The 12,401-nt window shown below is 39.3% G+C and overlaps 1 protein-coding gene across 1 annotated transcript in view; it reads right to left on the bottom strand.

The window, feature by feature from the left end:
- LOC100643387 (hormone receptor 4) overlaps nucleotides 1-12,401 on the bottom strand; it is a 150,673-nt gene that overhangs the window by 45,639 nt on the left and 92,633 nt on the right. The gene's annotated exons all lie outside the window — the stretch shown is intronic.

Genomic DNA, 12,401 nt, shown 5'->3' with positions numbered 1-12,401 from the left:
GGAAACACCAATTTTAAGCGCTGAACGTGCGAATTTCACATGATTGCGTGACACGCGTGTTACGAAATATTGTCGCCACGAACTGGGCTGTTGTCTTAAGTAGAATGCATCGCTGTAAAATTTCTTCGTGGATTTCGACCACAATACCGTTCGAAGATTAAACGTCGTGTCGATGCATTTTATTCTTTCATAATGGTTTAGACGAGATATTTGAGTCGGTTGCGGCAATAGATTGATATTTTTAGAAATAAAATCGATCGATCGATTTTCCGCGCCCTGACTTTTGCCTAGTGTTCAAGAAAGTTGTAGCCATTTCTATATCTTAACGTATCTATTATATTATATTAATCTCTTATATTCTGTACGTTATTCGAGTGCCGTAATATTTACTCTATTTATTATATCTGTTTGTATACTTTGTATAAGGAGATTTTAATTAGATTAATCTTATGAATGTAATTACCCCCGACAAAAGAAACGAAGATAATGTATTTATCGATTTTAATATGAACGCACACATAGAAAGGAACAACGAACTGTTCAAGATTCGAGACGAAAGCAGACTAAGAAAACAATTTGGGGGGAAGTATTTAGAATGAAAAGAGAAAGCAGCGAGGCATAAACTGCCTACGACTACGAGAACTCTCGTCAGCCTGTATACTGTATACTATGTGTTCTTGTTATTCTTTTACGGTCTAGGCCACGATGTTCGATAACCGAAAACTTTCACCTTCCGAACCACGTTACACTCGCGAGCCCATGACCAAGGATCGCATCGTGCGTTTTAGCACAGCTGCGACCGAGCTCGATCTCGACCACACAGCCTCGACTCTCTTGATCTTGATCTTTCGATCAGGTCGTTATATAAAAACGTGTCCAAAATATCTCGAGCAGGATAGCCAATGAAAAGATTACAAAAAACATACGCAATCAAAATAGTCATTATAGTGTATCATATTCACGGTAAAATTATCTTTTATGTGTAACAAACGTAGTTCTGTTTGTTACTACAAATTAATTGATGATCTTTCCATTTTAATCGTTTATATCAAATATACCTGTTAGATTATCACAACTCAACGTTCAAATTAAATCTCTCAATTAAAATTAATAAAAACAGGAGATAATTGATACTGGAATAGTCGATACTGGAAGGTTTATATTCCAAAGAAGAGAACTTCGTTTCAATTCTTGGAAATCAAAGGGAATTCGTTTAAAGCTGTTGGACAATATCGCGACAGGAAGAACAGTGCTGCGAAAAGGAGGAGGCTGAGTGGGGGATCGTTCAGGTGGAAGGCTAACCGGAGCGCTCCTTGGAACAGTGTACGTCACAAAGATCCTCCACGTCGCGTCGCGTCGTTGCCCTGACCTCAAAACTAGCTGACTCTCGCTATCGCCGCTACAATTACGATCTCCCTGTACTCGACTAGAATAAGCTTCTAAACGACGACAGTCAACTATCTAGTTGCCTTTCGATAACCTTTCGAAAGAATTTTCCAACATTCAACCGATAATTTCGATATTTTTGGTCGAAACACCCCTTAGAATATTTCGTGTAATCGATTCCCTAGAAAGAATTTAACAAATTCTGTTGAATATTCATATGCTTCGTTCCTATAAATCTCTTTAGTTCATGTCGTATTATGTTATCTATGCAAATCCGCCACAGTCATAGGTAGAACATCTGGATATTAAGGAGTTTCTCTAAATTCTTGTTTCCAAAAGACTTGGCTTCTCACTTTCGACGGGATCATCAAACAGCCAGCGATTTGCCAGTCATATACAAGCATCCCATCATAAATTACCACTGGCTGGAGGTTGCGTTCAACATGATGTAAAGCCCAGATGCGAGGAGCGATGCGACGCGACGCTTCCTGTTCCGAACAATATCCCCGTTCTGTCGATCGTTTCAGCGGCAAATTATTCACGTAAGCGACACGTTGTTGAGGGCCTATTAAGGATCACTGGCACGCAGTGTGTTCTCCATGATTTCTGACTGGGAATATTTAAGGCAGTAGGAACGCTAGATTCACGACGGTCGGTAATCGGCCGCGGTTAATGACCTTTCAGCGTGCAATTGTTCGTAACGAGCAGCTTTCGTCTCATCAGGGTCGAGACTCGTTCGTCATTTCAGCCTGCATATTCGGGTCAACTATTGTTTGTCGCGGTATTAAGCGACCGCTTCACCAACGAACAATCTATTTCCGGTGACGGGTAGTCAGGCTCTCTACTCGCTCGTTGCTCCATCGCGCGCGTTTCTAGGAAGCCCCGGACTGCCGCGCGCCGCGTTCATTCGTTCTTTCGTTCTTTCGTTCTTTCCTTCTTTCCTTCTTTCCTTCTTTCGTTCCCTCGTTCCTCGGCAAGTGTGTCACTCGTCGTTCCACTATTACCCCGTGCCGGTCCTCGGGAGAAAGCAAAAATTACACGCTCCCGGGAGCGCCTAACGAATTCCTTTTCAACGAAGCGAACGCTATCGTTCGTGGTTTAGAATGTACCTCTGCGCGTCGTGGATCTCGAGCTATCTGGAGAGAGGATGCATCAGTTTACGAAACGAAGGTGGACATTCTAATTAGATAGCCTCATGAATGAACATTATAGAAGTGACCCCCTTTCGAGTGACCAAGCTTGAGCTTTTTAATTATTGTTTTCTTACTTTCTAATGTTTCCTTGTATTAATCCATTAAGAAACGTATTAATGGTTCAATTTACATTTTCCACTTCTTTGTATATTTGGGAATATAAAAAGACGGTGGAGATTAGAAACGTGCATGCGGCATGAATAGAGTACACAAGAGGGAGCAATAAAATATTGCACACACCTAGGACAGATATAAATGTCTTGATTTCTTTTTGTCGTGACTTAAAAAGTGATTAACCATTGTCGTTAATAATAAGCGTGCTTGTTTTTTCCCGTAAACAATTAGTCTTGTGGTATATTCATAGCACGATCATAAGTTATAAAAAGTTAGCGATGTTAGGGAAAGTTAAGAGATTTAATACAAGTTTCTGTGAAAAGTAATAAATACTTTTGCAATAAGAAAAGTGTTTGTTATTTTTTTGGTCCTTAATTTTTTTGAAAGTGGAATTTCTTAATCGTCGTTGGATAATATATCGTATTATAACATAGAATCGTAAATTAATTAATTGTCGCTATGAAAAATATTAAAAGAAATGCAAAACCGATGCGTTTAAAATGCACCGCGAAATGCCAAAAATTCCTAAAAAGTCAATAAAATTCTCCTCATGAAAAATTCTAATTTAAGATCGATCAAATCCTTCTAAAGACTTCACAATATTCACGCATTTGTAACAAAAATACTAAAGCATTGAAATTACTAGCCGCAAAATACGCAAGCGTACTTCAACGTGTAAAATTAAATGTGCAAGCTAAAGTATTGGAATCGTTAGAGACGTTAGAAGAATACAAATGGTATGAACGCAAAGTACGCTAAAAAAAAGTTGTAGGCATCGAATACGCTAGAATAAAGTTCCCGAAGAAGACGAACGTTTCCAAAAGGATAAATAATACAGCTCATCTGGATTACCGTTTCCCGTTCCGAAGCTTGAGACTGCTTAACCGTTGAACGTCGTGGGGTACCGCAAGCCCCACTGACTCACAGAACTACTTTCCCTTCTTTCTCGACGAGGTACTACCTACTACATACCACCGCCGCGCCGCACCGTGAACAGAGCCCCGTTATCCAGCCAGCTCGTCGAGAGTGAAACGTTTGTGTACTAACTCTGCCTTCCCACGGAACAACGCGACTGTTCGTTCAGCCCACGTAAAAATTTCTCTTCGCGTGTAAAATAATTATTAAAATATATCATCCCCTTTTCATACAAGATTTATGTAATAATGGAATTTTATCGAGTCTATGAATTTCACTTTGCTATTTCTGTTTGTTTCAAAATTGCTTGTACAGACTGTAAAGAAGTTGAAAGCAATATTTTCTAAATATTTTCAATTTATATATCTGATAGAATACAACCTCATACTTTAACTAAATAATAACAAATCCTTCATCTTTTCTATAGAAATTTTGTTAAAATAAATTATTTGGAGTATTTTTCAAATACATTATTATACTGTATCGTTTCATAATTTTAATTTTTGTATAAAATTCAACCACTTTATCTTTCTTCACCCGAAGAATTCATTACGCACTAAAGTATACAAAAAATAATTAATATATTTCTTTTCGTACAAAACTCGTTGAACTCATTGTTAGAGTTACTAAACTCCACTTTATTCGAATAGAGCGCCGAAAAGCTAACGAAGGACGTATATAAAAAGCATTTTCTATTCATTCTACGATAATTGCAACATTTATTACGTCAAGTATATATTCTTGTTTTATTACCATCACCGATGGTTAAATACGAATTACAAAAGCTGCACCAAAATAGTTCTATTTAAAACATTCGATTCCATAGTTACCTTTCGTTCAGATAAAGAATCCTAAACTCAATGACCAACTTTTCTAATCTAACATTCTTAAATCTGGCGTAGCTTCTTAATAATATATATATGTCGGAGATGGAGAGACACCGGAGCCTTCCGTCGAAACCGGGGAAAAACCTCTAATATTGTAGTTTGGATTCCACCATAGCCGTAGTTAAACAATCACCGTCGTTCAGCCCGATTGTAATTGCCTGCAATCTATGAGAATGAGTTTGGGTTCGAGGTGACAACCAGTCACCGAACGTAGCCGCGGTCAAGGGACGAACATTTTTCTAACAAAGTCATGAAAAAGTCTATAGTCCTCCATAAAAAGAAATAGTTGTAACGGCACTCGACAGTAAGCATACTAACGGTTTCTGTCTCGTGGCTCGTCATAAGCAGACCCTATTCTATGGGTAGGTCGATTGCCGGTTGTCGAGACATATTCGCAAAACATCTACAGCCAGCCTAATGACCCGTCATAAACCTTAAACCTTAATTAACGAAAATAGGCAAACAGTCTTTTCCCGCAAATGACACTTCCGAAGACTGACCAATTTAACAATAACAGCAATTTCCCTCACTCTCCGAACGAAGACTTGTCTTCACGAATATAAAAGGCCTGGGGCCACGAGAGAGAAGAGCAGTTTTTCCGAAACAGTGCCACAGTGAGAGCTTCGAGTACGACTAAGGTATCATTTTGACGGAGTGCTTAGTTCGCGTGCTAACTGAGAGTGCCACCTAGGAGTTGCCAACGAGTAAAGGATAAAAGAGTCCCGTTGACCGCGGATTCGTTATCGGACCTAAGACTATTGTCATTCGCATCGCGAGTACCTAACCGCCGCAGTTTATTTGTCAAACCTCACATCTCTATACTTGTGTCAATAAACTCTGGATCATACCTTGACAATGGCTAATACTGGTGAAGAGTCATTACCTGCCCACACCTCCGATCCTACTGGCTCTCCGACAAATACAATATCTCAATAATACCTATTTAAATACATATCCAAATAATAAAAAATTTTAATTTATTTTATTTAATTTTAATTTTATTTTAATTTTTTTATTACAGTCCGTAATGATTCATATACATAATCAGGGAGATAACTTTCGCGCGTGATACTACGCTTTAATGAAACTAGAAATCGCATTGATTACTCGTTCGTTTGCACAAACAAAATCAACGGAATTTTGAAAATTAGCGTTGTTTCGTGAAAGAAGGTCGTGATTACTGCGTGTTTAAGAATTTGTTATTTGATGCATTGGAACTTAACAAAAAGTGCATCTTAGGCGTTTCGTTTAGCAACGAAACAGAGTTTTATTTAATTGATAAAGGTTAATTGATTTTAATTTGTTGTTTAAAGGAGAAATATGCGAAAATACCAACAAAAATAGAAAAATTCAATAATAAATTGTTTAGAAACGTAGGAGTATTCACATCGGAGAAATAACGACACAATTGGAAACATTTACTCAGTAAACCTAGCCTAAATATTATTTTATTAGTTGGCATAGAAATAACGACAGAATTTTCAAACATAAATAGTTCTTTAATACGATAATTCTTTATTGTTTATTATATGCCGGTTGTCAAAACATCCCTATTAGGTTGCGCTTTCATCTCACTTTAAGTTATGCGTTAAAACGTTTCTTAAATTTATAGTAAGCGTGTCTTTAAAACTCTTTTCTTTCTTAAATTAATATCAAAAGACTTGTGCGAAAAACGCACCATAGAAAAGATAACAGATACAACAGACTCTATGCACAAATAACTTCTTTGGTCGGACCATTCAAAGTCCTACACTACTCGCAGAAAAGTCTCGTGTTTAATTAAGACAATTGCCCTTCCGTGCCAGTGTATACTGCCCGAGTAACTGAACACATTGTAGCGACATATGAGCGTAGAAAAAGTTCAATTGGAAATGGAAAATTCAAATCTGGGAGAGATCCATATTATTGTGCCTTTGGATACTAACGTTGTTTCAGGTTACAGGGTCTAGAGGTAAAAGAACTTTGAACAGATTGTTATTGCCGTTTCTTGTAACCTTCAGCCAGAGTTACACAACAAGATCAACTTTTTTGATGGTAACGTCCGTTGATATAAATGTATAAACGTGCTCCCCATGTCATTAGTATTATTATCCTTTCTTCGATTGGTATAGTAGCATTGAACGAGCGACGATTACAATCGGTATACACTATCTCTGTACTTATACTTGTACTTATTTTAATACATCTGACTATTACGAATTCATCCACTCATTACATTATTAAATATACCTACACGTTATAACCACCTCAACATCCATTTTTCCTTTCAGTGCTGTTTGCCAAAGTCAAAGCTTCTCGTCATACAGAATCGGTAGACCATTAGTGACGAACGACTGTGATTCGTTACCATGGATCGTCGATATCAAATCGATTCCCTTCGCAGGAAGCACGGTGCGCTCTCATTTGTTCTTTTACTCCTATACGTGTACATCGTTTCATCCGCTTATGACCTATTAATCATCGCGAATATAGAGTAGATCCTTATCTTTGATATGCGTCGTGGGAAAAGAACAGCGTTGTCCGCAGAAACGTAAGATACGTTATATAGCTCGATTTATCGAATTGAATGTCTTCGCAAAATAAGAGTAATAATCGTATATGTGATATGTCGATAGATTATTATATAAACTATGTAGCGATTATAAAACACGGATACTTGGTGACGTACAGCATGCGTTGAATGTCGTTGACTGTGGATTTGAACGATTGTCAGATAAATCCAGTAGCTAGACTATTATGTAAGATGCTGATTATAAGTATTTGGATACACGGTTGATCTGTAGCATACGTTGTTGCATAAATGCTATTAATAGCTTTTATCGCGTAAAGTATAGAACTCAAACTCAAATGAAGTAATCTATAATTAAATAACATAACTTTTTTATGTTACGGGTCATCTACGATCAAACGATACCAATTAAGGGTTGATCATTTTTTTATTCCTCTTATTCTTCATAACTAGTATAAACGGCGAAAAATCTTGTAAACACCTTGCATATAACTACGATAATAACAATTAAATAAGAAAATCATTGTAAATCCTTCTATCTGTGATTTAATTTACATGGTGTTAAAAACAAACAAGCGTTCAAACAAGTATGGACAATAGTGTACGTTTTTCAGAAATAAATGTGAGAGAACAAACGGCAAAGACCGGATAAAGGGAACTCGAAGACGTTCCGATCTTATCCAACGGCCAGTACTTACCTCTCTACGAATGGCTGGTCGGACAAGGCGGGACGAACATACGCGCGACGCAGCTCGCGGAATAAGTGGATGCGTGCGGACGAAGGTGCACCAGAGGTTTCACTGCCAGCCAGCAATAGCGTGGGTCGAATGCCGTTGCCATTGTACATTGCGCGGAGAAACGCTCGCTTAGCTTAGCATCGACGCGTTTAGACCTAGCCTAGGAGAGGACGTAATTACGCAGATCGTCGCGGAGTGGAACAGCAAGGGAGAGAGAAATAGACCTCCTCGAAATCGTGTGCCCCGATACTGAGGTTACCGACGCGACGCGTCCTACATACGAGAGCTTTTGAGAAAGCTCACGAACTCGCTTAGTTAAGCGCAGACTAAGAGACGCGCTTAAGAATTTTTCTGTCGGATAGGAATAGAATCTTGCTGGTAGGAAGTTCGCGACGCGACGCTTCCTTTAAATGGATTTCACTGATAATTTGCCTCTAGAGGGCAGGGATGTAGCGTTGGGTTTGAGGAAGATTTGTAATACGCGGTAAGCTCTTTTGGACTGTTCGGTGAATGAGTTCTTTCGTTGAATAGGTGGTTAGGTTCCTTGTTTTGTAAGATATGAACGATTTAATGAAAGATATTTTAATATATACGTATATGGGAAACAAAATCCTGAAGCGACTTTTTTTCGATTCTAGATATCATGAAATCTGATGATTTTAAACTTTCGAAAAAAAAAGCAATAGGACGACTGACGACGAAGCGATTCCGACATCGAAAATTTTATTTTCCGTAGCGCGAAATGCATTTCGACACGCTTTCGTTTGCTCGGTCATCGGGCGCAAGAAGTGTGAACCGCGAATGCGCCGCGCCCGCATTAGTTTCTTGGAAACACGAATCTATGCTTAACACCGCACCGCGTCACGTTCCATTTAGGAGGCTGCAGAAGACCTCTTCTCAACGAAGTAGAAAGTATTCTTTCGTTTATTATCGCGTTTTGCTCGGCCACTTCCTCGTTGGTCTGACCTTTCCCTCCGCTTCTGCTTTTCTTCGAGGCTCGTGAAAGGAGAGCCTCGAGCAGCGCGATCTCAAGATCGTTAAGTTCGCCTCCTACTCGAGCCGGCCACGATTCTTCGATTCCTGTCGTGTTGGAATCGATGCGATTCGCTCTAGACTTAGGGACATCGACGAGTACCGGAGAAAGTTGGTTGAATCCACGCCGAAAGATCGACCTTCGACTTTGTTTATTCGCAATTGGCCTCTGTGTTGCGACATGTGAATGCGGGCTAGCGGTATATCGTCTCTGCTTGGCGTATGCCGCTTACGAATTGCAAATACTATGCGGTGATTTTGTCGAGGAATCGAAAAAAGTGGGAGCTTAACAAACATCAGGTAGTTGCATATGATATGGCCGATTTCACAGCGTGTAAAATCACTCGGTATTCGACAAACGTATCGTCAAATAATATTTATTAGATTGGATATCAACGCTAAAAATTCGTAATTTCTAAACGCCGCTACACAATCAGCCACATAACATATCACTATCAGCCAGATCATTTCTTATCTGTAATTTCTATCGACGGATCACGTCGAAATTCGTGTAGGCCTATCGAATCGATGACTTCGAACAGTCGCAAACGCGCGGTAAAGTTGAACGACCTGCTTAAAACGCGCTTGTTCGAATCGGTTGAACGACCTCAAGGGACGGTCGCGGTTTTATTTTTTAAACAATGGGGAAAGTCTTGCGAAAGCAACGGCGCCGGCTGTAACAGTGTGATCACGTGCGAACGCACCGCTATCAGGGGCGTCGTGTTCCTGGAGAATCCTTTCGTTTTCGCTTGTCATCGGTCGCTTTCAAGCTTGTCGCACGAAAATATTTTTAAGCCTTTCACCGGTCCTCTGACTACCTCGAAACCGTATCTCGTTACGAAACGAGTCCTCGACGATACGATCGGCTGGAATTCGGCCGAAGGAAGGTCAAGGGCTGGTGAACAGCAGCTTTCACCAGAAATTCGAGCGCATGAACGCAGATTTGCCACTCGGATCATCTGAACGAATTTCTAATTAACGATAAATTCATTCGGAACTGGCAAACATTATATGACCGTTTTTATATGTTCCAAACATTTTCTATAGCTTTATGTATCTACAATGTTGTTACTGCTACCTTGACCATTATCATTTATTTTTATAAATATATATTTAATTTATTGTTTGTTATATTAGAAATTCGTATTTCCGTCAAATGGTAAACGATATGTTTCGACATAACACACGACCATTAGTGTAATAAGAAACTATATTAATTGAATCATGATGAGTTGTATACAGAGCAACGACGACTAAAGTAAAGTAACATAGTATTCAAATATTAAACTTTTCGTTTGACGTTTTCCCGCCACGTAGTGTCACTTGACATCCGCAAGCGAGAAGCATTTGCCTAGCCTATCGAATAGTTGATTTTAGGCCTCGTATTCGACGGCTGTCGAGTTTAGAGAATGGGTTAATGGGCAAGAAAATCCAGATGCCCGGACTAACTGGCAGCAACTTTGAAGAGAATGTAACTGTCACATGTGCTTCTGTTTGAATGAAATTTGTTTTGTAATTAATGAAACTTCTGTCAAGAGGCTGTATCATAATTGATGGAAGTGAAATTTAATTGAAAATTTGGGTAGAAAGTAGCTTTAATCGGACAATTGTTTAGAAATCAATAACGTACTGAAGTCCGAGACCAATTTTACTAAACACAAAGACATTTATCGTTCAATTAATTGATAACTCAACCATAGTGATACAATACTGCCTGTACGCGATATACGAGCGTGAAAGGATTAACCATCAAATGGTAGCAAGTCGCGACTCGGATCAAACCGTTCCTTCATTCACGCTTATTGTCTGTAACCGTCTGAATGAGACCTGGATGCGTTTCGCGAATCCATGAGAAACGATTATTTTCACGTTAGTGTTCACGCGATATCGCGGGACTTGTGCACACGTGTACGTAAGATGGTGAACGTGTCGATTCCAATGTGCGAACCGTAGTTCGAGGAATCGATTGCGTAAATGTAGGAAGCGCGGATGCATTCACCTTTTGCGCTCACAGTGTAGCCTTGCCCGAGCAGCGGTTCTCATCATCGTGATTTGTCGTATCGTCGAAAAGCCACAGCCTCGTACGTTCAACGAACGATTCGAAAATTAATTTCCCGGCGAGGTTCGCCCGATTTGGTATATCGAGCTCGAATATCGGCGTTGTTTGCTTTACGAGCGAGGTTTTGGAGATGCGAATTTACAGCTCCTCTTTTTCGCTCGAGATCAGTCCGAAGTTATATCGCAATAGCCTGGAAGCGATTTTCGAACGAGGTCTCGTTTTGTTTGAGATTGCGCTCGCGCGCGATCAGCTAGCACTTTTCACCACGTGTTCCGGAAGCTTTCCATTCTGTACGATGGAATTTACGAATGCGAGTCGTAGATGCGTTATTTGAAAGCCATGCTGTCATATGAATGTCTGTTATCTTTGCTTTAAATAAATGTCTTTTCGTTTTTCATTAGAGCAGATTTATCAATTCGAATGTTATCGTTGAAATCGACATACTTTTGCTATCGCGGTGCAATGTTTCTAATACCATATTCGCAAAGTATCGTCCTGGATTTTTATACAATTTTTGCAGATCCATTTAGCTTCCTACTACTGGTGGCTGGTGTTGTTTGAAGAAAATTTAAGACACCAAAAACTATAAAAAGTTCTTTAAAAACTATATTATTATTATATGCCATGTTAAACATTACCTTCTTGAGACATATTTAAAAATTATTTCTCCAATTTCACTATCAATTTATTATTTTGCAATCAATTAACTATTTTTAATCAAAATATCGCATGGTCGCAGGACCAAATAAACTTGCTTTGAAACCAAAATTTGCTCCAAGATTGTGTTCAATAGAATTCTACATACATATAATCTCTTGTAATTTCTTTCAAAGAGAACAGTAAAGTTTGATAATAACGAATCGGGTCACTGGACCGATCGGTTCACGCAGAAACTTGAAACAAACAGCGAATTACTGGAACACGATCCGTCGCGGAAGCGATGGCAATCGATTTTCGAAATCGCAACACAATATCGTCAACGGTCGATGGTATTAATTCGCGAACTGGTGTCGGATTAACTATGCACTCTATCCTGGGCTGAATCACAGACTTTCCTGCATCTAGATAGAGTTTCTCACGGTGTGATCGCCGCCGATCCGAACGTACTTTTTCAATCATACGGCGTACATAGGCACATCTCGTGCACTATGCTCCTTTAACTTTCTCTTCCCGTCTCCGTTGCTAACCAACGACATACGCCTTCGTCTGTGGTAGGTAATAGTCAATCTACCCACCGCTTATGAGTCAACCGATCGTCGATAGTTAAACGACTAAACGATTGTTTGACAATTACGCTTATCGTATTCGAGAAAATTGTATATGAAAATTTGTCGAAAACGTGTACTCTGTTCGCTTTAGAATAAAGTAAGCAAAGATACGTGGAAAATGTAAAATAAAAGTTTTTCCTTCTAAGTGGCATCTTCGACGAAATCAAATTCGATCGATTTGATTTTAATTGCTGCTATATCGTGTTTCACCGTGTATATTTGGCTGTGTGAAAAGTCTCGATTTGAATAGAGAGAAACGCTGAAAGTAATGATGCGCGATTTCACGAAGAGTCACGCGACT

Source organism: Bombus terrestris, chromosome 3 (genome assembly GCF_910591885.1).
Source record: "Bombus terrestris chromosome 3, iyBomTerr1.2, whole genome shotgun sequence".
Taxonomy (NCBI): Eukaryota; Metazoa; Arthropoda; class Insecta; order Hymenoptera; family Apidae; genus Bombus; species Bombus terrestris.
The sequence above is the reverse complement of the archived record's forward strand: the minus strand, read 5'-3'. Positions and strand labels throughout refer to the sequence as shown.